This window comes from Oryctolagus cuniculus, chromosome X (genome assembly GCF_964237555.1).
Source record: "Oryctolagus cuniculus chromosome X, mOryCun1.1, whole genome shotgun sequence".
Classification (NCBI taxonomy): domain Eukaryota; kingdom Metazoa; phylum Chordata; class Mammalia; order Lagomorpha; family Leporidae; genus Oryctolagus; species Oryctolagus cuniculus.
Genome location: NC_091453.1, coordinates 33293478 through 33317913, shown reverse-complemented (window position 1 = coordinate 33317913; position 24436 = coordinate 33293478). Strand labels below are relative to the sequence as shown.

General features: G+C 50.1%; 2 pseudogenes; both read left to right on the top strand.

Annotated features, from left to right (window-relative positions):
• The first annotated feature begins 12774 nt into the window (after nucleotides 1-12774).
• LOC100352960 (UV excision repair protein RAD23 homolog B pseudogene) lies at nucleotides 12775-14228 on the top strand (annotated as a pseudogene).
• Nucleotides 14229-21276: 7048 nt separating this feature from the next.
• On the top strand, nucleotides 21277-22545 carry LOC138847649 (UV excision repair protein RAD23 homolog B pseudogene; annotated as a pseudogene).
• The last annotated feature ends 1891 nt before the right edge of the window (nucleotides 22546-24436 follow it).

Here is a 24436-nt window from a genome sequence, read left to right as displayed (position 1 = left end):
TTTTACTGGCTTTCCCTGTTTTCAGTAGACTCCATTCCACCACTGTGTCCAGACTACACCCAGGGTAATGCCTTGCTTTCTATTTCTTTATTTCAGTTGGTTTTGGAAACAGTGTCTGCTCCATAGAAATTTCTTAAAATTTTTATTTACATATTTGAAAGGCAGAATTACAGGGAGGCGGAGGCAGAGAGAGGGAGAGACAGAGAGAGACAGAGAGAGAGAGAGAAGGAGAAGTCTTCAATCTGCCAATTCACTCTCCAAATGGCCGCAACAACTAGAGCTGGGCCGATCCAAAGCCTGGAACCTGGAGCTTCTCATGGGTTTCCTACATGCAAGTAGGTGCCCAAGGTCTTGGGCCATCTTCCGCTATTTTCCCATGCCATAGCAGAGAGCTGGCTAGGAAATGGAGCAACCAGCCCTAGAACCAGCACTGGTATGGGATGCTGGAACTACAAGCAGTCGAGTTACTCGCTTTGTCAGAGCGCTTGCCCCACTCCCTAGAATTTGTGGTCCATTTCATGGCAACTAGGGAATGCCTTCATGAAATTGCCAACAATGCTGGAGCACCTGTAAGCAGAAATGCCTGATTATTGATGGTTGTTGCTGCTTCACATAGGTGTGAAATTACTATATAAGGAACCTCATGCTTTCCTGTGACATATGTGGGGTAGGGGAGGAGGGAAAGGAACCAGTTCTTCATGTGAAAATACGTAAATTTATTTTAAAAGATCTCGGGGCTGGTGCTGTGGTGTAGCGGATAAAGCCACCACCTGCAGTGCCAGCATCCCATATGGGCTCCACTTCGAGTCCCAGCTGCTCCACTTGTGATCTAGCTCTCTGCCATGGCCTGGGAAAGGAGTATAAGATGGCTCAAGTCCTTTGGCCCCTGTGTGGGCTTGTCCTGAAAGGCCCACACTGTCGGGATGGTGGGGGGATGGCATTCTTCAAGAAGAAGCACCAGAGACTGTTTCAGTGAACATGGCTGTTTATTAACAGTTAGCCATAGGCTTTTATAGGACAGACAAAATGCAGTAGCTAGTTCAGGGTAGCAACACTAATTCTATAGGATAAAGGCAATACTGGTGCTTCTACCTGTCTCCAATCAGCTTGAAGCTCACGTGGTTTACATATTCTTCCAGGTGGTCTTATGTGGCTAGGCCACACTTGGGAGCTGTTTACCTAGTTGACAAGCACAAGGCCCCTCAACAGGAAGTGGAGTGGGGGAAATGTGCCTGGGGTCCCTGCTGCCTAACAGCAGTCAGGTCATGTGTGGGTCTCAGTGTGCTGAGCCCCGACCATGGTCTTTCCCAGGAGGCGTGCTATGCCATGCCCTCTTAAGCTTCTGCATGGGCCAGGCAGGCAGTCTCCCAGCCAGGCACAGGATCATCCATATCTCTCCCCTCTGTTTTAGGCCAGACTATCTCGATGGCCAAAATCTTTGCTAGTGGAGCAGCCTTTTGCTTGGCAGATGGGACTCAGCTTAGTGCGGCATGGAAAAAATAGATCAGTACACTGCAACCCACGATGACCACTACTGTAGTCATCAGTGCATAGGGATGGAACCAAAATTTCGTGAGTCCCTACCAACCATTCCCTATGTAAACGTGGTAACTGCCAGGATAGAAATGTGGGTGGCATTAGGTTTTGGGTTAAATTGAAGAGCACCTGAGAAATAACCCATCCCGAGGGCCCCTGATACAGGCTGACAAGTAACGATATCGAGTTTCCCATTCTAAAGCAGGTACATTGGTGATACAAACAGCTGTGAAGCAAACATCAGGCTGGGGATGCATGGTTGGATGAGGGAAACTGGTGACAGCTGCACTGTAGTGACAATGAATATACCAGCAGCTTTGATCAGTCCAAGGGCTCTCTTAGTCCACTGTACTAGCTGCCTGATGGCATCCTTGATTGGCTGGTTCCAGGGTCCTGTCCAGTTACTGTATATTTGGGCAGGAAGTCAAGTCGCTGGGGCCGTCTTGGGACCCAGCCTGGTCACAGGCAGCCTGAGAGTTTGACTTCATTGTTGCACAGTTCAGTAACCCCAGCAACAAGCACGTTGTATTGGGGGTTGGAGACAGGATTGAACTGGGTCCACCAGACCCCTGAGTTCTCCCCATGTTACCCAATGTTGAGGGGGGGCAGGCCACATCCTCTCCTAGTGTCTCTTCATCAGCGGCTCATTTAGTGGAAAGGCACTGAAGCTGGCTTGTTGGAGGGTTGGTTTGCAGAGATTGGGGTCCGGGGTTTGACATTTTGAGCTGGTATCCACATAGACTATGGAATGATCTCTGGAAAGACACAAGTGAAACCTCTTCCCATTGTTATGAGGGGATCAGGCCCTTTCCATTGTTGGGTGGTCAGGTCCTTCCATCTAACCAGAGGTATTGGGCTCATAAGGGGTCTCCAGTATCTTATTGCTGGCGGCTCTCCAGAGGGTGAGACTTCTAAGAAATTTAAGGTGAAGAGAGCAAAATTACCATGCTCATGGTGGGTACCGTAGTCTCCCCTATGTTTTTCAATCATAGTCTTAAGGTTCTGATGTTCTCTTTCTACATTGCCTTGGCCCTGGGGTTATAGGGTATGCCCATGATATGACCAATGGCATACTTAACGCAAAAAGAAGCAAATGTGTAAGCAGGGTCCTTATCAGTTTTTGTGGAAAGTGGGTGTCCCATAATAAGAAAGCAGGACAGGAGGTGAGCAATATCCTTAGGGGTGTTTTCACCTGTGGAAGGAGTTTCCATTATAAACCCCAAATAAGTGTCCATCGTTACGTGGAGGAACTTTTGTTTGCCAAAGGAAGGGAAGTGAGTAACATCCATTTGCCACAGAGCATTGGCTTTAAGGCCCCGAGGATTAGCCCCCATTGGTTGTAGTGGTGCAAAAGGCCAAAATGGGGCACACCTAGCACAATTGACAGACTGTGTGTTTGCACTATTGGATGGGTAGGTCAGAGAACAAAGCAGCAAGGGAGCGGGCTGATTGATGAAACTGAGAGTGAGGATCTCTTGCAGTGCACTCAGTGGTGAGCACATCGGGGCAGGTCAGCACATCAACCTGTGTATTAAAGGGAAGGTAAAGGATTAGGCAGACTAGAGTGCGCTGTGATGTATTGAACAGAGTGGAGATGTGCGTGCTTCCAGTACGTGTTGTAGTGAGGCAAGCAGGGTATCTAAAGAGGAAGAGAGATCCAATGTACATTAGGCATGAGGGAGTTGGGGGAGGAGTTGAGTGCAATATATGCTGTCAGTGAAAAGGTTGCAGGACTCAGGAGTCAGGCATAGAGCATGATAGATAGCAAGGAGCTCTAGAAACTGTGGGGATCCTGCAAGGTAGGAGCGGACAAACTGAGTCGATGGTTGCTTGGGGGTAAATTTGACAGTAGTGATGGTTTCAGAAATGCTAGTGTCTGTAAAAACAAGCGGGGCTTGAGGATTGGGTTTAGAGGAGATAACAGAAGGAACAGAAAGGGGCAGCAGACGCATTACTTGGAGAAGTTTGCTTGGGGGGATGTGACTACCTATCTGGTCAGTATAGCCAGCCAAGGCAGTCATAAGGGAAGCATCATTGAGGAGAGCAAAATCCAGCGACGACTTAAGAAGTGGGATAACCAGGTGATCAGGCTTACAGCCAAACTGTCTAACAATACAATCGTAATTTTCTAATAAGAGAAGAAAGCCTATAAAGAGGAGACTGGAGCTCTGACATGGCTGTGGGGGACAGATGGGCCCAACCAAGACATTATCAGGAGGCTACAGCATGTCTGTGGATGTCCTAGCAGAGCCCAGAACAATGGCCCAGAGTTCTTTTTGTGGATCCCAACTATGAAGCTGTAGGAAGCAAGGGATTGGTTAACTAGGCTGAGGGCACACTCAGCTTCTTCAGTAAGCTCTCTAGGGGAGGTGGGATCAGGGTTCCTGCATAGACATGTAAAATGGGGGGTAAGTTGTTAACTTTAGCCAAGGACGAATGCAATTTATGTGTTCCAACTGGACCTGTAATTTGTTTAAGGTAGCTTTCTTTGGGATAGAAATGCAGGGTGGAACAGGGTGAACAGTGTAGGGAAGCATCTCAGTGCGCAGGAGGTGAAAAGGAGGAGTTCTGGGACTACGACAAGGTCTATGGCTTGGAGGTTTTGTACAGCTTGAGGGAAAGCTCCCAGAACCAGCAGAAGTGATCCATGTAGTGGATGATATTTAAGCCAGTAATGGCAAACAAAGGTGTCAGAGCCTTTAAAAACATAAATTTGGCAAATGGACAAGCTGTTTTCATGCCTTGTGGCAAGACTATTCACTGAAACCGTTGCCCTGGGACTGTGTTACTGGGCACAGATACTGTGAAGGCAAAATGCTCCCTATCCTCAGGTTGAAGGGGGATACGAAAAAGCAGTCTCTCATATCCAGAATGCGAAAGACATGACAGTGGGAAGCACAGTAGTTATGGGGATTCCCGGCTTTGTGGTGCCCATTTTTGTCATGTGGGTATTGACAGCCCTCAAATCATGGAGGAGCCAGATGGAAGATGTGGATTTTTTGTGGATGACAAAAATAGGAGTATTGTAAGGGCTAGTTGAGGGTTCTGTATGACCCAAGTCTAACTGTTGTTGAGCCGAAGTGGTTAGATGGCTTAGCTTTTGTCGAGGCAGGGGCCACTGTTCTGCCCACATGGGGGTATCATGAGTCTATTGTAATTTGATGGGGATGGCACGAACAGTGGCCCCTAGAATTGGGGGCACTTATTGAATTTGGGGGACTCATGGCCTGTTTGTAGAAGGTCTTCCAGACAAAACTTATCCTCAGTAGTTAGCGTAGCTCCCATGCTACTAAGCAGGTCGCGACCAAGCAAATTACTACCCAAGCCTATAGTTATCAGCGACTGCACATGGCCCTTGTGTCCCTCTGGGTCTCTCCAAACAACAGGGTGTTTTAGCTGACGATGGGGAGAAAGTACTGCCACCACTCACACATCAGGGCCTTGGATATTTTCCCACTCTGAGGGAACTTCCTCGTCTCTCATTATGGTGACACCTACACCTGAATCAGCTACGCCCTGAAGACCTTACCATTAAACCAAACATGTGTGTGAGGCTTGATCTGTGACTCCAGAGGAATGGTCCAGTAAGCCCTAGGGGCACCTGTTCCCATTTGATTGGGTCGTCCAGCGTTGGGGTGGCGGGACGGTCCCCCTTGAGATGATGGGGCTCCTGCTTTGGAACAGCAGACCCCTTGCTGTTCACATTCGTCTTAGTAAATAGCCCTCCATTTTAGAAAGTCCACGGGCTCCAGAGAGGTCCTTCCAGTCCCAGGGGCAGTTAAGGCCAATGGCTATGGTCTCCAATAGTTGTTCAGTATAGGGGGAACGAGGACCATTTTTATGTACTCCTCACACAAATCCTTGAGTGTGGAATAACAGTGGCCATACCACTCCTGGGGGCATTGAGGGGTTGGCAGAACATTGAAGAGGAAGGCCTCAGTGAGCTTACCTGAGAGAGAAATGCAGATCCCCATGTCAGGGAGGGAGGGGGCAGTGGGCTGAAAAGTGCCCAGGAGTCAGAGCCCCAAGGCGGGGATGCAGCAGAAGCTGCTCCAGGAGGAAAGCAGCCTCAAGGAACCTGAGTGGCAGGGTCGAGGGTGCATCAGGTGAGCACCTCGAAGAGGAGGTGGCACCTCTGGCCAGGGAGGGGCTTGTGGTTTGGGCTGGCCCAGCAGGACCCAACCTGTTTATCTGTAGGAGGTGGGGCCTGGAGGCAAGCCTTTTGAAAACAAGGGAGGGGGGTCAGGTAACAAAAGGAGGAGGCTCTCCCTGTGCCCCAGGAGGAGGAACTGATGGCCAAGTTAACAGGGGCCAAGAATAGGTGGGAGGGGAGATTCAGGTGAGGAGGGGAGATTCTGGCGAGGAGGGGAGCAGAAGCCAAGGTGGCCACTCCCGTTTGGTCCCCTATCTGGCCCGCAGCCTCTGTGTTTTTATCTTTGGTCTGGTGGGGAGGTTCTGAGTCAGAATCACTGTCGGAGTTGCAGGAGGAGGAGCCCACTGATCAAACTCTGTAGATCTTGCAGAATCTGAGGCAGAACACAGAGGTCTGCCCAAGGCGTGGATGTCAGGAAAATGGCACTAGGGGGAGCTAAGCATTGCAAGATGGCAATAACTATAGGGTAAAACTGGAGGGGGACAGGTATGTTGGCGTCCACCTCCCACTGTTGGGTGGCTTGTAAGATCTTATCCCCGTCGAAGGGATCATAAATGTCTACTGCCTCAAGCCAGGGACACATGCCCGCAGCAGTTTCCCCAAACTTTTCAGTTTCCTTCCGTTTTAGTTTAAGGCCACGTAAAGCCTGTAAGAGCTTAGGCCTGGGGTCCTTACTCAGGGTCTGGCCAATAGTGAGGGGCGAAAGTAAGCAACAACCAGAAAGCAAAAGAAAGAGCTCAGAAGATAGAATCACAGACAGACCAATCCAATGGGGTGGTCGCAGGGGAGCAAAAGAAAATCCTCATAGGGAGCCAACGACTGTGGTGGGGGCCCTTAGAACGGGGCGAAGGGAATGGGGGAAAGGGAATCTGTTCTTCATATGACAGTACATAATGTTATTTTAAACATTCTTTATCATTGGAATGAATGTGAGACCCGTGTAACCTGCTTCAAGTAACTGTAACAGTATAGGCATAATGATGTTGCTGTTATACTTGGTTTTCTTTCAGGGAAATGGCACGTGTTGCATATCTGTGCACTCAACAGTTGATAACAATAAGGGTTTTTAAATGTTTTTACTCATTTATTTGAAAGCTATAGTTACAGAGAGTGGGAATTAAGAGGAGAAGGTCTTTCAACAACTGGTTCACTCCCCAAATGGCCACAATGTGCAGAGCTGAAACGATCAGAGGCCAGAAGCCAGGCTGTTCCTCTGGCTGTCCCACATGGGTGGAGGGGCACAAGCCCATGAGTTGTCTTCCACTTCTTTCCCAGGCCATGAGCATAGGGCTGGATTGTAAGAGGAGCAGCTGGGACTTAAACCATGCCCTCATGACATGCTGGCCCCAAAAGCAGAGGCATAGCCTACAGTGCCACAGCGCTGGCACCGCAATCAAGTTTTAAAACCACACTTGCATGTTTGCTGTGGACGTGTCCCATTGTGAATTTATCACCTTTGAGGGCTATGCACAAGAGCAGCATTCCCTCCCCTTCTCTCTTGCACTTTCATTCCCAGAAATGTGATTGGGAGCATAGTATAAGTCAGACAGCTCCCTGTTTAAAACACCCACTGAATGCTGATCCAATGTTCAGAATTTCTGGTACCTGTAAGTACTTTGCTTTATTAAAGAAGTATCTATTACCATTAAAGTTTCCTGTGAATGTTACTGTCAACAAGAGTAGGCAGTATTATGTTATTTGTCTTTTGGGGACTGGCTTATTTCACTAAGTATGATGGTTTCCAGGTGCATGCATTTTATTGCCAACGACAGGATTTTATTTTTTTTTTTACTGCTGTGCAGTATTCCATAGTGTACATTTACCATAATTTCTTTTTTAAAATATTTTATTTATTTATTTGAAAGTCAGAGTTACACAGAGAGAGGAGAGGCAGAGAGAGAGAGAGAGAGAGAGAGAGAGGTCTTCCATCCGATGGTTCACTCCCAAACCGGCCACAAGGGCCAGAACTGTGCTGATCCGAAGCCAGAGTCAGGCATATCTTCTTGGTCTCCCACGTGGGTGCAGGGGCCTAAGGACTTGGGCCATCTTCTACTGCTTTCCCAGGCCATAACAGAGAGCTGGATTGGAAGTGGAGCAGCCGGGTCTCAAACCAGTGCCCATATGGGATGCTGGCCCTCCAGGCCAGGGCGTTAACCTGCTGCACAACAGCGCCAGCCCCCATCATTTCTTAATATCCAGTCTTCAGTTGATGGACATCTGTGTTGATTTCCTATCTTACCTATTGCAAATTGAGCTGCAATAAATATGCGAGTACAGGTAACTCTTTCATATGCTGATTTCATTTCCTTTGCCTAAATTCCCAGGAGTGGGATGGCAGGGTCATATGGTAGGTCTACATTCAGAATTCTGAGGTATCTCCATACTGGCTGCCACAGTGGCTATACCTGTTTACATTCCCATCAACAATGGATTAGGGTACCTCTTCCCCCACATCTTGGCCAACATTTGTTGTTTGTTGTGTTGATTTCTGTATGAAAGACATTCTAACCAGAGTGAGGTGAAACTTCATTGTGGTTTTGTTTAGAGAGATAGTGACCTGAGCATTTTTTCATGTGTCTGTTGGCCATTTGAATTTCTTTTGAAAAATGCCTCTTCGCATGGAAAGCCAAGACACTGTGGTAAAAAGTGTCCTACATGAAGGACCTCAGTGGTTAGGTCCCCAGTGGAAAGAAGAGGTCATCAAAGAAGGAGGTACTTTTCTCTGAAGGGAGGAGAGAACTTCCAATTTGCTTATGGTCTTATCTAAATACTGATGCAGTTTGTGGGTTCAAAAGGCTTCCACAGCCTAGGCAGCTCCTGTCAAGAGCCTTGGGTGATCACTGACGACATACATAAAATTCTTTTTTTTAAATATTTATTTATTTATTTATTTGGACAGGCAGAGTGGACAGTGAGAGAGAGACAGAGAGAAAGGTCTTCCTTTTTGCCGCTGGTTCACCCTCCAATGGCCGCCACGGCTGGAGCGCTGCGGCTGGCCCACCACGCTGATCTGATGGCAGGAGCCAGGTGCTTCTCCTGGTCTCCCATGGGGTGCAGGGCCCAAGCACTTGGGCCATCCTCCACTGCACTCCCTGGCCACAGCAGAGAGCTGGCCTGGAAGAGGGGCAACCGGGACAGAATCCGGTGCCCCTACTGGGACTAGAACCTAGTGTGCCGGCACCGCAAGGTGGAGGATTAGCCTAGTGAGCCGCGGCGCCGGCCAACATACATAAAATTCTTAACTGCTAAATGTACAATAGGAGTTTCTGTTCACTCTAGCTCCCATGCAGGACCTCTGTCCTCAGAGAGCTGTATTATAATTATGCCTAAATGCTAGCAAAAGATATGTCATTCTTGGGTGCTTCTTTAAAGTTAATTAAGTTTCTTAAAAAAAAGTGAAATTAAATTCAAAATGCAACGACTTTGAACATTACTTGTCTCCACTGATGAGGAATGGTTTCTTTGGTTTTCCTTTCCTTGTACAATTTTTTTTTGACAGGCAGAGTTAGACAGTGAGACAGAGAGACAGAGAAAAAGGTCTTCCTTCCATTGGTTCACCCCCCAAATGGCCACAGTGGCCGGCGCGCTGCGCCAATCCGAAGCCAGGAGCCAGGCGCTTCCTCCTGGTCTCCCATGTGGGTGCAGGGCCCAAGCACTTGGGCCATCCTCCACTGCCTTCCTGGGCCACAGCAGAGAGCTGGACTGGAAGAGGAGCAACCAGGACAGAACCGGCGCCCCAACCAGGACTAGAACCTGGAGTGCCAGCGCTGCAGGTGGAGGATTAGCCTAGTGAGCCATAATGCCGGCCTCTTTGTGCAAATTTTTGAACTCTTTACTTAAAAGAGAGTTGGTCTTCTGTGTATAAAGTTAATAAAAAATGTATCTTAGTGGAGAATGGGACAGAGAATGGGAGAGAGAGGAGGAGAGGGGGCAGGAGTGTGGGTGGGAGAGCGGGTATGGTGGTAAACATCACTGTATTCCTAAAGTTGTACTTATGAAATGCATGAAGTTTGCATTCCTTAAATAAAAGGTTTCTTTTGGAGAAAAAAGCCTGTTCAAGTAATTTGCCCATTTCTTAACCAGATTATTTGTTTTCTTGTTGTTGAGTTTCTAGAGATCTTTATGGATTCTGGCAAACTTATTTATTTAAAACGTGCCAAAACCCGCATGGGAGACCAGGAGGAAGCACCTGGCTTCTGGCTTTGGATCAGCACAGCACACCAGCCATGGCAGCCATTTCGGGGGTGAACCAACGGAAAAGGAAGACCTTTCTCTCTGTCTCTCTCTGTCTAACTCTGCCTGTCAAAAAATTTTTTTAAATTATAAAAAAATGCCAAAAGATTGAAATTAGAACATAAAAGTACGTATTTTCTAAATAAATCACAGGAAGGAGTTTCAGAGTGGAGATTTGGGAAAGACCTCCTAAACATGGCACTAAAAGCAACATCCCAACAATTTTTAAAGCAATCAGTTGCACTGGGAAATTATCTATATTTGCACAAACCCATTACACGGAGAAGTAAGCAAAGTCAAGGTACAGACTGTCAGAAACAAATGCAAACCATCATCTAACAAAGGACTTAGCAGTACAGTGTACAAGGCTACTTCTTAAAGTCCACGAGACACAGGCAATGAAAAGATGAGTTCAGGGGCAGGCACTTGGAACATGAGTTAGGCTGCTCTAGGGATGTCTGAGTCCCACATGGACATCCCTGATTGAAGTCCAGGCCCCACTGCAAATCCAGCTCCATACTAATCCACAGCTGTGAAGCACAGGTGACAATCCAATCCATGTGCCCCTACCACAAATGTGGAAGGCCAAAATGGACTTCTGAGCTGCTGTCTTCAGTCTGAGCCAGCCCTATCCATTGTGGGCATTGAGGGAGTAACCTGTAGTTGGAAGACGTGTTTGTCCCTGTCTCCTGCCTCTCAAACACAATGAAAGAAATCAGTATTTAGAAAAATATGTTTATTTTAGTGCCAGGAATGTTTAGATTCCTGCACGTGTATTCCAAATACCATTTTCAAGCACTTTATAAATCGCTGCCATTGTTTTCTTCAAATCTGCAAGGTAGAGCACCAGAGAGAGCAGGAACAAGAGACAGAGAATCTTCTTCAGTTACTCACCACAATGGAACCCGGCAGAGGCCAAAGCCATGAGGCAGGAACTCCACTCTAGTCACCCAAGTAGATGGTAGGGGCCCTGGTAATTGGGGCAACTTCTGCTGCTGTGCTAGCTGCATTAGCTGGGGGCTATTGGGAAGTGGAGAAGCAGGGCCTCAAACCACAATTCCCATATGAGATGCTGGTATCCCAGGCAGCAGCTTCACCTGCTGTGCCAACAGGCTGCCCCCAACCATGAATTCTTTAATCAGCAAAGATGAGTTTGGGGAATGAAAGAGATATCCAGACATTCAACCAGAAATGAATCCTCAGAGACATTGTGGCCAGCAGAACTTCCTTGAAACAGTGGGTCAAACACATCCGTGTAACAGAAAAGCAACACAAAAGAGGGGGTCTCCCAACACGGGATGAAAGGCAGTACAACAGCAAGTGTCAAAGGGGAAAGGCACTGAAAGAAGAGTGAACTAAGGAGAAAGTGCTGATATTTCACAGAAGGGTAGAAGGAAGGATTTGGAATATTTTCACCAAAAAGAAATGTTGTCGAGGAGGCAGATGTGTTGACCTTGATTTACACATTACACAGGGTTTCCATGTATTCCAACATCTCACGCTGGTTCCAGTGTTTGCCATAGCAGTGTAGACATGCATTGGGACTCCCTTTTTCCACACTGGAGGGCCTATTTTCAAGTATTGGCCCAATTGTCAATTTCAGATTACTATGGATGCAGACCCTGGGAGCCAGCAGGGGACACATCAAGTACTTGGATCCTTGCCACAAACGGGGATCCATTGAGTCCAATGCTCCTAGCTCCTGCCCAACATAACTCTGGTTGTTGGCCTCTATTTCGGGAAGAAGACAAAGGATGAGAAACCTCTGTCTCTCTGTATTTACTTCTAGCCACATTATAAGAAAAATAACAAAGGTGGTAAGTTTTTACTTCAAAAGTTACACGGTATCCCATGAATATGTACAGTTTCTATAGGTCAATGCAAACAGAATGTCAAGGGACCATTGTAGTGGGTTTGCAAACCACTAAGGAAGCCAGCATCCCATGTTAGAGTGCAGTGAGGCCCAGCTCCCCTGCTTGTCATCCAGTTCCCGGTTCACGGGCCTGGAAACAAGCCCAGGATGGCCCAAGGGCTTGCACACCTGCCACCAGCAAGCAGACCTGGGTTGAGTTCCTGGCTCCAACTTCAGCCTTGCATAGCCACAGTTATTCTGTACACGTAGGCTCTGAGCCATGCCACGGAAACCTCTCTATATATCTGTCCCTCTCTGTATCACTCTACCTGCAAAATGAGAAAATATTTTTACAAGTCAACAAATGGAACTATATCAGATAGATTTCATCCTTCTCAGAGCATTGTTAAGTGCATGGTGTCTGAGGCATAAATTAGCCCATGGGTGTTTTTTCCACAGTGTGAGGTGAAACAAGGGGGATTCCATAGCATACCTTACACTTGGGTGGCAAGAGAGACAGCGCAGATATTTAAAGGAAAAAGAGCAATGTGCAGGAACAGAACTTGGATGTACACAAAGGGATACAATGTTCCAGAGCTTATTACAGAGTTAGCAAACGGAGAAAGTTCTAGAAAGGCTGGCAGTCTCCAAAAGGGATCTAAAAGAGGCTGCGAAGCACCAGAAGCTGAGACAGAGGCCCCGGGAGCTCGGAGTGCATGGACGAGCGAGGCCGAGCACCGCGACCGGGTGGGTGGCGAAGGAGCGTCCGGGCGTGGGAGGGCCCCTCCCGGCCACCGTCACGCGGGGAGCAACGGCTACTCCTGGGTGGGGGAGGGGCTGGCGGCGGCACGGCGGCCATCTTGAGCCAGGGGCCCTCACTGCGGAGGCCGGGGCTCACGGAAGGAGGCCCCGCGGGCAGGGCAGAGCGCGCTGGGCAGGGCGACTGGGACCCGCCCCCGCAGGGTCCCGAGAGCCAGAGGCAGAGGCAGTGTGAGGAGCGCGGCGGTGCCCGCCCCGCCAGGCCTCGCGCCCGCCTGCCCGGCGGCCAGCACGCGCCCCAGCCCGGCCAGCCGACCAGGCCGCGGCCCTGCGCGGCGGCGCCATGCGGCTCACCCTCGAGGCCGGGCCGCAGCTCACCTTCCACATCGACATTGACCCCGGCCAGACGGTCAGGGCCCTCAAGGAGAAAATTGAAGCCGAGCAGGGCAGAGATGCCTTTCCGGTAGCGGGGCAGCAGCTCCTTTATGCGGGCCGCGTCCTCCCGGACGACGCTGTGCTCAGAGACTGTCAGATCCACGAGCACCACGCTGTGACGGTCCTGGTGGCCAGACCCGAGGCGGCGACCACAGCAGCACCGGCCACGGCCACGGCCACGGCCACAGCTGGGCAGTCCCATCCTGCCACCGCGGCATCGGCTGGTGCTGGGGCCCCAGCCCGCGGCCCTGCCTTGCCCGCCGCGCCTGCCACCTCCACGCGTGCTACACCTGCACCTGCCTCCGTGTCAGCATCCGGTACAGCGTCGGCTCAGCCTGCACCTGCTGGCGCACCTCAAGCTGCAGGGCAGCAGGCAGGCCCGCCAGGGTCTCCAAGCCCCACACCAGATGATGCCATCGCGGGACCCTCCTCTCGGGCCCAGCCGTCTGAGCAGGCAGCAAGGGCGCTGCTGACACGTCCGGCTTCCGAGCAAATGGTCGCCGAGATCGTGTCCATGGGCTACGAACGGGAGCAGGTCCTTGCAGCCCTGAGAGCCAGCTTCAACAACCCTCACAGAGCCGTGGAGTATCTTTTAATGGGACTCCCCGGAGACAGGGCAAGTGCGGCCGAGGTCGAGCCCCCTCAAGCCCGGAGCAGCGGAGCCGGTCGGTCTTCAGCGGTGGAGGCAGATGAAGGGGCTGCGACATCGGGTTCTGGAGGACACCCCCTGGATGTTTTACGGAATTTACCAGAGTTTGAAGAGTTGAGACGAATCATTCAGCACTTCCCATCTTTGCTTCCAGGAGTGCTGCAACGCTTATGTCCACAGGATCCTCAATTGGAAGATCAACTTAGACAGTACCAGGAGTACTTGGTTCATATGCTAACTACCGCGGAGGAGGAAGATGGCAGTGAAGGAGGAGGAGGAGGTGAAGGAGTTGACAATGCAGAAACTGCAGAAACAGTAAGAGAAGATGACAGCTACATTGAAGTAACACCTCAGGAACAGGCAGCTATAGAGAGGTTAAAGGCTTTGGGCTTTCCTGAAGGCCTTGTGATACAAGCATATTTTGCTTGTGAGAAGAATGAGATCTTAGCTGCCAGTTTGTTATCCGACCTGGCTATGGAGGAGGACTGAAAGGGACTCTCCTGTGGCTCACATTTCATGCCATTCGTTACGCTGACTTTGTCACCTACAGCGTCTTGGATGACTTGGCCTTAGGTTCACCATACTTGGCATCAGAGCTAGATGTTGGGGCAGGGGCGGGAGTCACACGTTGCAGGGTGGGGAGAGATACCCTGCCTGGCTGCTTCAACCAGCAGGTGCCTCAAATCCACACAGTGTGCAGAGTAGGCTGCCACCCACCAGCAGCCATTGCAGGTCCTCATTTCTCCTGTGAAGCACCAAGTCACTTGTAGGTTTCTCCCTTTGCAGTGGACTCCATCCGCAATTGTAGTTTTCGTTATTTCTTTGAAACAACTTCAACTTTTCCTAGGTTTCCTTTCTGTGTTCTACTATCCTATCATTACTTCTTTCTGTCTTGGATACAAAACTAAGTCATTTTGCTGGGAATCTGTTTTCAGTGCACTCCATCCAGAGTACGCCCAGAGTAATGTAATGCCCTTCTTTCTATTTCTTTAATTCACATTGGTTTTGGAAACAGTGTCTCCTCCATAGAAATGTTTGTAAAAAATTTATTTATATATTTGAATGTCAGACTTACAGAGAAGCAGAGGCTGAGAGAGAGAGAAATAGATTTCTTCCATCTGTTCAGCCATATGGGGAGTAAAATTTTGGCTCGATGACCTCTCTCTCCCTCTGCCTCTCTATAACTGTAGTTTTCAAATAAATAATCTTAAAAAATACCTCTGTCATTGGAATGTATGCGATCCATGTCTAATGTGATTGGAGTAACTATAGCTGGAAAGGCAGAGTGATGTTGCTGTTCTCTTTGATTTTCTTTTTTGTCAGAAGAAAAATGACACGTGTCAAATATCTGTGTACATTATACTTTTATTGCAATAAAGCTTTGAAAATATTTTATTCATTTACTTGAGAGTTAGAATTACAGATAGAGAGTGGGAGAGGGGCGGTGCTGTGGTGCGGTGGGTTAATGCCCTGGCCTGAAATGCCAGCATCCTATATGGGTGCCAGTTCCAGTCCCGGCTGCTCCACTTCCAATCCAGCTCTCTGCTATGGCCTGGGAAAGCAATAGAAGAAGGCCCAAATCCTTCGGCTCTTGAACCCATGTTGGAGACCCAGAAGAAGTTTCTGACTCCTGGCTTCGGATCAATGCAGTTCCAGCCGTTGCAGCCAATTGGGGAGTGAACCAGAGCATGGAAGACCTCTCTCTCTCTCTCTCTCTCTCCCTCCCTCCCTCCCCCCTTTTTCGGTATAACTCTTTCAAATAAACAAATAAATCTTCTTTTAAAAAAACAGGGAGAGTGGGAGAGACAGGAGTAGGTCTTCCACCAAGTGGTTCACTCTCCAATGGCCACAATGTCAGGAGCTGACCCTATGTGAAACCAAGAACCAGAAGCTTCCTCTGGGTCTCCCACACGGGTGCAGGGGCCCACACATTGGGCCATCTTCACTGCTTTCCCAGGCCATCAGCAGAGGGCCTGTTGGAAGAGGAGCAGCTGGGACATGAAACAGGGCCCTCATGGCATTCTGGCACAGCAGGTGGAGGCACAGCCTGCAGTGCCTTCAGGACGGGCCCCACACTAAAGTTTTAAAGCCACACTTGCATGTTTGCTGTGGACGTGTCCCGCTGAGAATTGATGACTGTTGAGGCCCGTGCACAAGAGCAGCATTCCCTTCCCCTCTCTATTGCCTTTCTTGGGCAGAAATTGGTCGTAAGTGAGAGACCTGCCCAGTTAGAACCCACTGAGTGGTGAGCCAGCTCAGAATTCAGACGAGTATTTCAAATCTCCTTTCTGGTATTTGTAAATGCAGCGCTTTCTTAGAGAAGAATCTGTTACTACTGAGACCACCTGTAAATATTACTGTCAACAAGAGTAGGCTGTGGTATGGCACTTGTTTTGGGGACTAGCTTACTTCACTAGGTAGAACAGATTCAAGTTGCATCCATTTGGTGTCAAATGACAGGATTTCATTTTATACTGCTGTGTACTATTCAATAGTGTACATATACCATAATGTCTTTATCCAGACTTCAGTTAATGGACAGACATCTGGGTTGATTCCCTCTCTTAGCTAGTGTGAATTGAGCTGCAGTAAACATGTGGGTACAGCTAACACTTGGATATGCTGATTCCATTTCCCTTGGGTAAATTCCCAGGAGTGGGATGTTTGGGTCATCTGGTAGGTCTACATTTAGAATTCTGAAGTATCTCCATGCTGTCTTCCACAGCAGCTGTACCAATTTACACTCCCACATCCTAGCCAACGATTGTGGTTTGTTGACTTCCGTATGAAAGACATTCTAACGCGGGTGAGGTGAAACTTCACTGTGGATTTGATGTGCATGTGCCTGACAGCTTGTGATACTCAACATTTTTTCATGTGTCCATTGGCCATTTGAATTTCCTCTTTTGCAAATGCTTGTTCAAGTAATGTGCCCATTTCTTAACTGGATTGTGTGTTTTCATGTTGTTGAATTTCTTGAAATTTTTGGATTCTGGTAAAGTTGCTTCATTGAAACATGCCTGTGGGGAGCAACCCGGACTAGACTAAGTTACTGGAATTAAGACTTATTCTATGCATCTGCTCTCCCACAATATGGCGCTGAGAAGGGAGAAACAGCTTCTACACAGCTGCCTCCAGTTCAACCAATAAACTGTAGGACCTGCTCCTGATTGGAGGAGAGCAGCGTACTCGGCGTGTGGGTAGCCAAGTTGGGATTGGTGGAAGAGGACTATAAAGGAGGAGAGAGACAACATGCACCAGGAACATCTGAGGGAACACCTGTGCAGCCCCCGAGAGAGCCGGCCAGCGGTGTGCCGCTCCCCTGAGGAAGTGGGGAAAGTGGCCAGGGGGAACCGCCCTTCCACGGAGGTGGAAGGGACGGTAGCCAACCCGGGAAGAACCAGCAGCAAACCCGGGGAGGGCCGAGCAGACAAAAGAACAACGCAGGGTCCTGTCATTCCTCCATGAAGAGGGGGAGTGACATAATGGTGCCGTGACTCGGATAGGAAACTTAGGAGGGAAGAAACGGGAAGAAGTGGGAAAATACCGGAGAGAGAGACTAGCAAAGAGCCTAGGGAAAAGCTGGACGGAAAAGGTGCCGGAAGAAGCTATCAAAGGCCTAGGCATAGACTCAGATGCGGACTACGGGGGGAAGCTGGGAGAAATCTCTAAGGTCGAAAGCGAAAGTGAAAGCTAGAACAAACAGACTCGGATACGGACTGTGGGGAGAAGCCAGGAGAAATGAGGGAGGAATATTGTTGGAAGAAAACTTAGGGAAACATACCGGGTAGAGAAAAATGTTAGGGAAATTGAAGCTGCGGGGGCAGGCCGAGGCAGAAACGTAAGCCAGCTTGGAATTCTTTAAGTCAGCCCGGGGAGCAAAAGGCGAAAATCTGGAACCAGAGGCAGAGACGTTGGCAGCCAGGTTGGAATCCGTCAGATTAGCCCGGGGAGCAAAGGACGGGAAGCTAGACCGAAAGGCGCAGACGCGTGAGCTAGGTTGAATTCGCCAGGTTAGCCCGGGGAACTTAGATTGAATACCAGTGGCGGAAACGTGAGCTGGGGCTGTGTGACTCGTGGAGGCTGCCGCGCGCAGAGAGAGCGTGCGGGGCACAAGTAGATAGGGAATGCGGGGCTGGCACGAAGGCCGTGGTGTGGGCGCGAAGGGCGTGGAGACCACAGAGCGTGCAAAGCCGAGCCGCGCAGAGCCGGGAGCCCGCCGCAGGGCGGGCGCCGGGAGGCTGGGCAGATGAGAGAAGCGCGGGCTGAAGCGGCGCAGAGCTGGGAACCTGCCGCGGGGCGAGGCACCGAGATGCAGCCTCGGGGCAGGTGCCGAGAAGCCGTGGGGATAAGAGAAACGAAGTTTAGAAGTAAAATGAGAGAAATAGGAATGCTGGCAGATAGAAGTAAAATGGGAGAGATAGGAATGCCTGGAGATAGAGAAATAGAGAAAAATAAGGCCTCCCCTCAACATGGCAATGAGAGAGCTTGGATTCGGTCTGCCTGATTAGGGAGGTGGTGAGCACCTGCAGGCAGCTAGCAGCTTATGCGCCGCAGGTCACCGAAGACAGGCACGAATTAACATCAATAAGTCTCCCCACAATACCACAATGAGAAGGCTTGGATTCAGTCTGCCTGATTAGTAAGGCGATAAGCACCAGCAGGCAGCTCGACCAGAGTATGAGCTGCAGGTTACCGAAGATAGGCACGAATCAACACCAATAAGTCTCCCCACAATACGGCAATGAGAAGGCTTGGATTCGGTTTGCCTGATTGATAGGGCTTGTAAGCACCTGCAGGCAGTTCTAGCAGAGCAGAGCATGTGCTGCAGGGCACCGAACTCAGGCACGCATCAGCACCTAAAAACCTCCTCACAACATGGCAAAGAGAGGACCCGGATTCGGTTTGCCTGATTGGTAGGGCTTGTAAGCACCTGTGGGCAACTCCAGCAAGCAGAGCAGAGTGTGTGCCTCGGGGCACTGAAGACAGGCGCGTATCAACGCCAAAAAATAAAAAGAAAGGGGGATCTGTGGGGAGCAACCCGGACTAGACTAAGTTACTGGAATTAAGACTTATTCTATGCATCTGCTCTCCCACAATATGGCGCTGGGAGAGGAGAAAACAGCTTCTACACAGCTGCCTCCAGTTCAGCCAATAAACTGTAGGACTTGCTCCTGATTGGAGGAGAGCAGCGTACTCGGCGTGTGGGTAGCCAAGTTGGGATTGGTGGAAGAGGACTATAAAGGAGGAGAGAGACAACATGCACAAGGAACATCTGAGGGAACACCTGTGCAGCCCCCGAAAGAGCCGGCCAGCAATGTGCCGCTCCCCTGCGGAAGTGGGGAAAGTGGCCAGGGGGAACCGCCCTTCCACGGAGGTGGAAGGGACGGTAGCCAACCCGGGAAGAACCAGCAGCAAACCCGGGGAGGGCCGAGCAGACAAAAGAACAGCGCAGGGTCCTGTGTCATTCCTCCATGAAGAGGGGGAGTGACACATGCCAAAGATTGAAATTAGAAGACAAAACTACAGATTTTCTAAATAAATCACAGGAAGGAGTTTCAGAGTTAAGACTTGAGAAAGACTTCTTAGATGTTAAACTTCAAGCAACATCCAACAAATTTCAAAGGAATCATTTGAACTAGGAAATTTGCTGTGCCTGTTCTGCAAAAACCCATCACGGATCAAATAAGCAAGGACTGGCAATAGACTGGCCAATTTATGTGCAAACCACTCATGTAACAAAAGGACTCAGTCATAGAATGTATGAGAATATTTTGGAAACCCACGTCACAAGGCAACAAATAGAAGAATTCAGGGGCAGGCACTTGGAGCATTAGTTTAGGCTGCTCTAGCGATGTCAGTCCCACATGGACATAAATGATTCAAGTCCAGGCTTCACTGCAAATCTAGATCCATAGTAATGCACACCTGGGATGCACAGGTGATGGGTCAATATGTCTGTCCCTACCACAAACTTGTGAGGTGGGAATGCAGCTATGAGATGCTCTTTAGCCAGGCCAGCCATGGTCTGTGGACTCTGAAGGAGTGAATTGTGGATGGAAGATGTGTCTGTCCCTGTCTCCTGCCTCAAGTACACCAACATGGGATCCATGGACTGAGTTCCTGGTTCCTGACTTCTGTGACACAGCCCTACCTGTTAACCAGGGTTTGGGGATGCATATGTAAGAAGAGAAAACTCTGTCTGTCTCTTCTTGCTGTCTCTGCACATATTAAAATAAAAAATAATAAAGGTGGTTAGTTTATATTTAAAAATTTATATGAAGGCCAGTCCTGTGGCGTAGCAGGTTTACCTGCCACCTGTGGTGCCAGCATCCCATATTGGCAATGATTAGGGTCCCAGCTGCTCCACTTCCAATCCTGCTCTCTGCTATGCCCTGGGAAAGCAGTGGAACATGGCCCATGTCCTTGGGCACCTGCATCTGCCTGTGAGACCTGGAAGAAGCTCCTGACTCATGGCTTCTGATCAGCACAGTTCTGGCCATTGCCGCCAATTGGAGAGTGGAGCAGAGGACAGAGGATCTCTCTCTCTCTCTCTCTCTCTCTCTCTCTCTCTCTCCTTACTCTGCCTCTGCCTCTCGTTCTCTATGTAGCTCTGACTTTCAAATAAATAAATAAAAAGTTACATGGTATCTCATGAATATGTACAGTTTCTATAGGTCAATGCAAACAGAATATCAAGGGACTATTGTAGTGGGTTTGCAAACCACTAAGGAAGCCAGCATCCCATGTTAGAGTGCAGTGAGGCCCAGCTCCCCTGCTTGTCATCCAGTTCCCGGTTCACGGGCCTGGAAACAAGCCCAGGATGGCCCAAGGGCTTGCACACCTGCCACCAGCAAGCAGACCTGGGTTGAGTTCCTGGCTCCAACTTCAGCCTTGCATAGCCACAGTTATTCTGTACACGTAGGCTCTGAGCCATGCCACGGAAACCTCTCTATATATCTGTCCCTCTCACTGTCACTCTGCCTGCAAAATGAGAAAATATTTTTACAAGTCAACAAATGGAACTATATCAGATAGATTTCATCCTTCTCAGAGCATTGTTAAGAGCATGGTGTCTGAGGCATAAATAAGCCCATGGGTGTTTTTTCCACAGTGTGAGGTGAAACATGGGGGATTTCATAGCATACCTTACACTTGGGTGGCAAGAGAGACTGCGCAGATATTTAAGGAGAAAGAGCAATGTGCAGGAACAGAACTTGGATGTGCACAAAGGGATACAATGTTCCAGAGCTTATTACAGAGTTAGCAAACGGAGAAAGTTCTAGAAAGGTTAGCAGTCCCCCAAAGGGATCTAAAAGAGGCTGCGAAGCACCAGAAGCTGAGACAGAGGCCCCGGGAGCTCGGAGTGCATGGACGAGCGAGGCCGAGCACCGCGACCGGGTGGGTGGCGAAGGAGCGTCCGGGCGTGGGAGGGCCCCTCCCGGCCACCGTCACGCGGGGAGCAACGGCTACTCCTGGGTGGGGGAGGGGCTGGCGGCGGCACGGCGGCCATCTTGAGCCAGGGGCCCGCACTGCGGAGGCCGGGGCTCACGGAAGGAGGCCCCGCGGGCAGGGCAGAGCGCGCTGGGCAGGGCGACTGGGACCCGCCCCCGCAGGGTCCCGAGAGCCAGAGGCAGAGGCAGTGTGAGGAGTGCGGCGGTGCCCGCCCCGCCAGGCCTCGCGCCCGCCTGCCCGGCGGCCAGCACGCGCCCCAGCCCGGCCAGCCGACCAGGCCGCGGCCCTGCGCGGCGGCGCCATGCGGCTCACCCTCGAGGCCGGGCCGCAGCTCACCTTCCACATCGACATTGACCCCGGCCAGACGGTCAGGGCCCTCAAGGAGAAAATTGAAGCCGAGCAGGGCAGAGATGCCTTTCCGGTAGCGGGGCAGCAGCTCCTTTATGCGGGCCGCGTCCTCCCGGACGACGCTGTGCTCAGAGACTGTCAGATCCACGAGCACCACGCTGTGACGGTCCTGGTGGCCAGACCCGAGGCGGCGACCACAGCAGCACCGGCCACGGCCACGGCCACGGCCACAGCTGGGCAGTCCCATCCTGCCACCGTGGCATCGGCTGGTGCTGGGGCCCCAGCGCGCGGCCCTGCCTTGCCCGCCGCGCCTGCCACCTCCACACATGCCACGTCCGCGCCTGCAACCTCCACGCATGCCACACCTGCACCTGCCTCTGCGTCAGCATCCAGTACAGCCTCAGCTCAGCCTGCACCTGCTGGCGCACCTGCGTCACCTCAAGCTGCAGGGCAGCAGGCAGGCCCGCCAGGGTCTCCAAGCCCCACACCAGATGATGCCATCGCGGGACCCTCCTCTCGGGCCCAGCCGTCTGAGCAGGCAGCAAGGGCGCTGCTGACACGTCCGGCTTCCGAGCAAATGGTCGCCGAGATCGTGTCCATGGGCTACGAACGGGAGCAGGTCCTTGCATCCCTGAGAGCCAGCTTCAACAACCCTCACAGAGCCGTGGAGTATCTTTTAATGGGACTCCCCGGAGACAGGGCAAGTGCGGCCGAGGTCGAGCCCCCTCAAGCCCGGAGCAGCGGAGCTGGTCGTGAAGAAGCTGGCGGTGAAAGGAGAGGAGGAGTGGACAGCGCGGGAACCGAAGAAGCATCAACAGGAGATGGCAGTTATGTGGAAGTAACACCCCAGGAATTGGCAGCTATAGAGCGGTTGAAGGCTTTGGGCTTTCCTCAGGGACTTGTGGTTGAAGCATATTTTGCTTGTGAGAAGAATGAGGAGTGGGCTGCCAATTTTCTGCTCGAGCAGGACTTGGAGGAGGACTGAAAGGGACTCTCCTGTGGCTCACATCTCCCGCCGTTCCATTCGTTACACTGACTTTGTCTCCTACAGCGTCTTGGATGACTTGGCCTTAGGTTCACCATACTTGGCATCAGAACTAGATGTTGGGGCAGGGGCGGGAGTCACACGTTGCAGGGTGGGGAGAGATACCCTGCCTGGCTGCTTCAACCAGCAGGTGCCTCAAATCCACACAGTGTGCAGAGTAGGCTGCCACCCACCAGCAGCCATTGCAGGTCCTCATTTCTCCTGTGAAGCACCAAGTCACTTGTAGGTTTCTCCCTTTGCAGTGGACTCCATCCGCAATTGTAGTTTTCGTTATTTCTTTGAAACAACTTCAACTTTTCCTAGGTTTCCTTTCTGTGTTCTGCTATCCTATCATTTCTTCTTTCTGTGATGCCTCTGTCTAGGATACAACACCAAGTCACTTTTGCTAGGTTTCTGTTTTCAGTGGGCTCCATCCGGAGTACTCCCATGGTAATGTAATGCCCTTCTTTCTAGTTCTTTTTGCACATCGGTTTTGGACACAGTCTCCGCTCTATAGAAATGTTTTTCAAAGATTGTATTTATATATAGAAAGGCAGAGTTACAGAGAGGCAGAGGTCGAGAGAGTGAGAGGAAAAGCAATAGCCAGAGAGAGAGGTCTTCCATCTGTTTAGCCATGTGGGCAGTAAACTATCAATTGGAGGATTCTCTCTTTTCCTCCCTCTCTGTCTCTCTCTCTGTCTGTCTCCCTCTGCCTTATGGAAAACAACTTTCAAATAAATTAATCTTAAAAAATTTCTCTCTCATTAGAATGTATGTGAGACCTGTCTAACTTGATTTGAGTGACTACCTGGATAGACAGAGTGATGTTGCTGTTCTCTTTGGTTTTCTTTGGTTTTCATTATAAGCAAAATGCCCCGTATCCATTATCTGTACATGTTTTATCTATTTCAATAAAGCCTTTAAAAAAGATTTTATTCATTTATTGGAGAGATACAGTTACAGAGAGTGAGAGAGAAGGGTGAAGGTCTTCCAACAAGTGGTTCATTCCCCAAATGGCCACTATGGCTGGAGCTAACCCTGTGTAAAACCAAGACCCAGAAGCTTCCTCAGGGTCTCCCACAACGGTGCAGGGACCCAAGCACTTGGGCCATCTTCTACTGCTTTCCAGGCCATAAGCAGAGAGCTGGATTTTTAGAGGAGCAGCTGGGACTCAAACCATGCCCACATGACATGCTGGCCCTTCAGGCAGAGTCATAGCCTACAATGCCGCAGTGCTGGCACTGCAATCAAGTTTTAAAAACACAGTTGCATGTTTGCTGTGGACGTGTCCCATTGTGAATTTATCACCTTTGAGGCCCATGCACAAGAGCAGCATTCCCTCCCCTTCTCTCTCTCTCTCTCTTTTTTTTTTTTTTTTTTTTTTTTTTTTTGGACAGGCAGAGTGGACAGTGAGAGAGAGAGACAGAGAGAAAGGTCTTCCTTTTGCCATTGGTTCACACTCCAATGGCTGCCGCGGCCAGCGCACTGCGCTGATCCGATGGCAGGAGCCAGGTGCTTCTCCTGGTCTCCCATGGGGTGCAGGGCCAAGTACTTGGGCCATCCTCCATTACACTCCCTGGCCACAGCAGAGAGCTGGCCTGGAAAAGGGGCAACCGGGACAGAATCTAGCACCCCGACCAGGACTAGAATCCGGTGTGGCCGGTGCCACAAGGCTGAGGATTAGCCTAGTGAGCCAAGCCGCCGGTCTTGCCTTTTCCTTGGCAGGAATATGACTGGGAGCTGGCCATAAGTAAAATAGCTGCCTATTTAAAAAACTGACTGAATGGTGAGCCAGATCAGAAAGCAAACAAGTATTTCAAAATACACTTTCTGGTATTTGTAAATGTAGTGCTCTGCTAGAGAAAAATATGTTACTACTGATGTCATCCGTAAATATTACTGTCAACAAGTGTAGTCACTTGTATGGCATTTGATTTTGGGCCTAGCTTATTTCACTAAGTATAATGGATTCCAGTTACATCCATTTTGTTT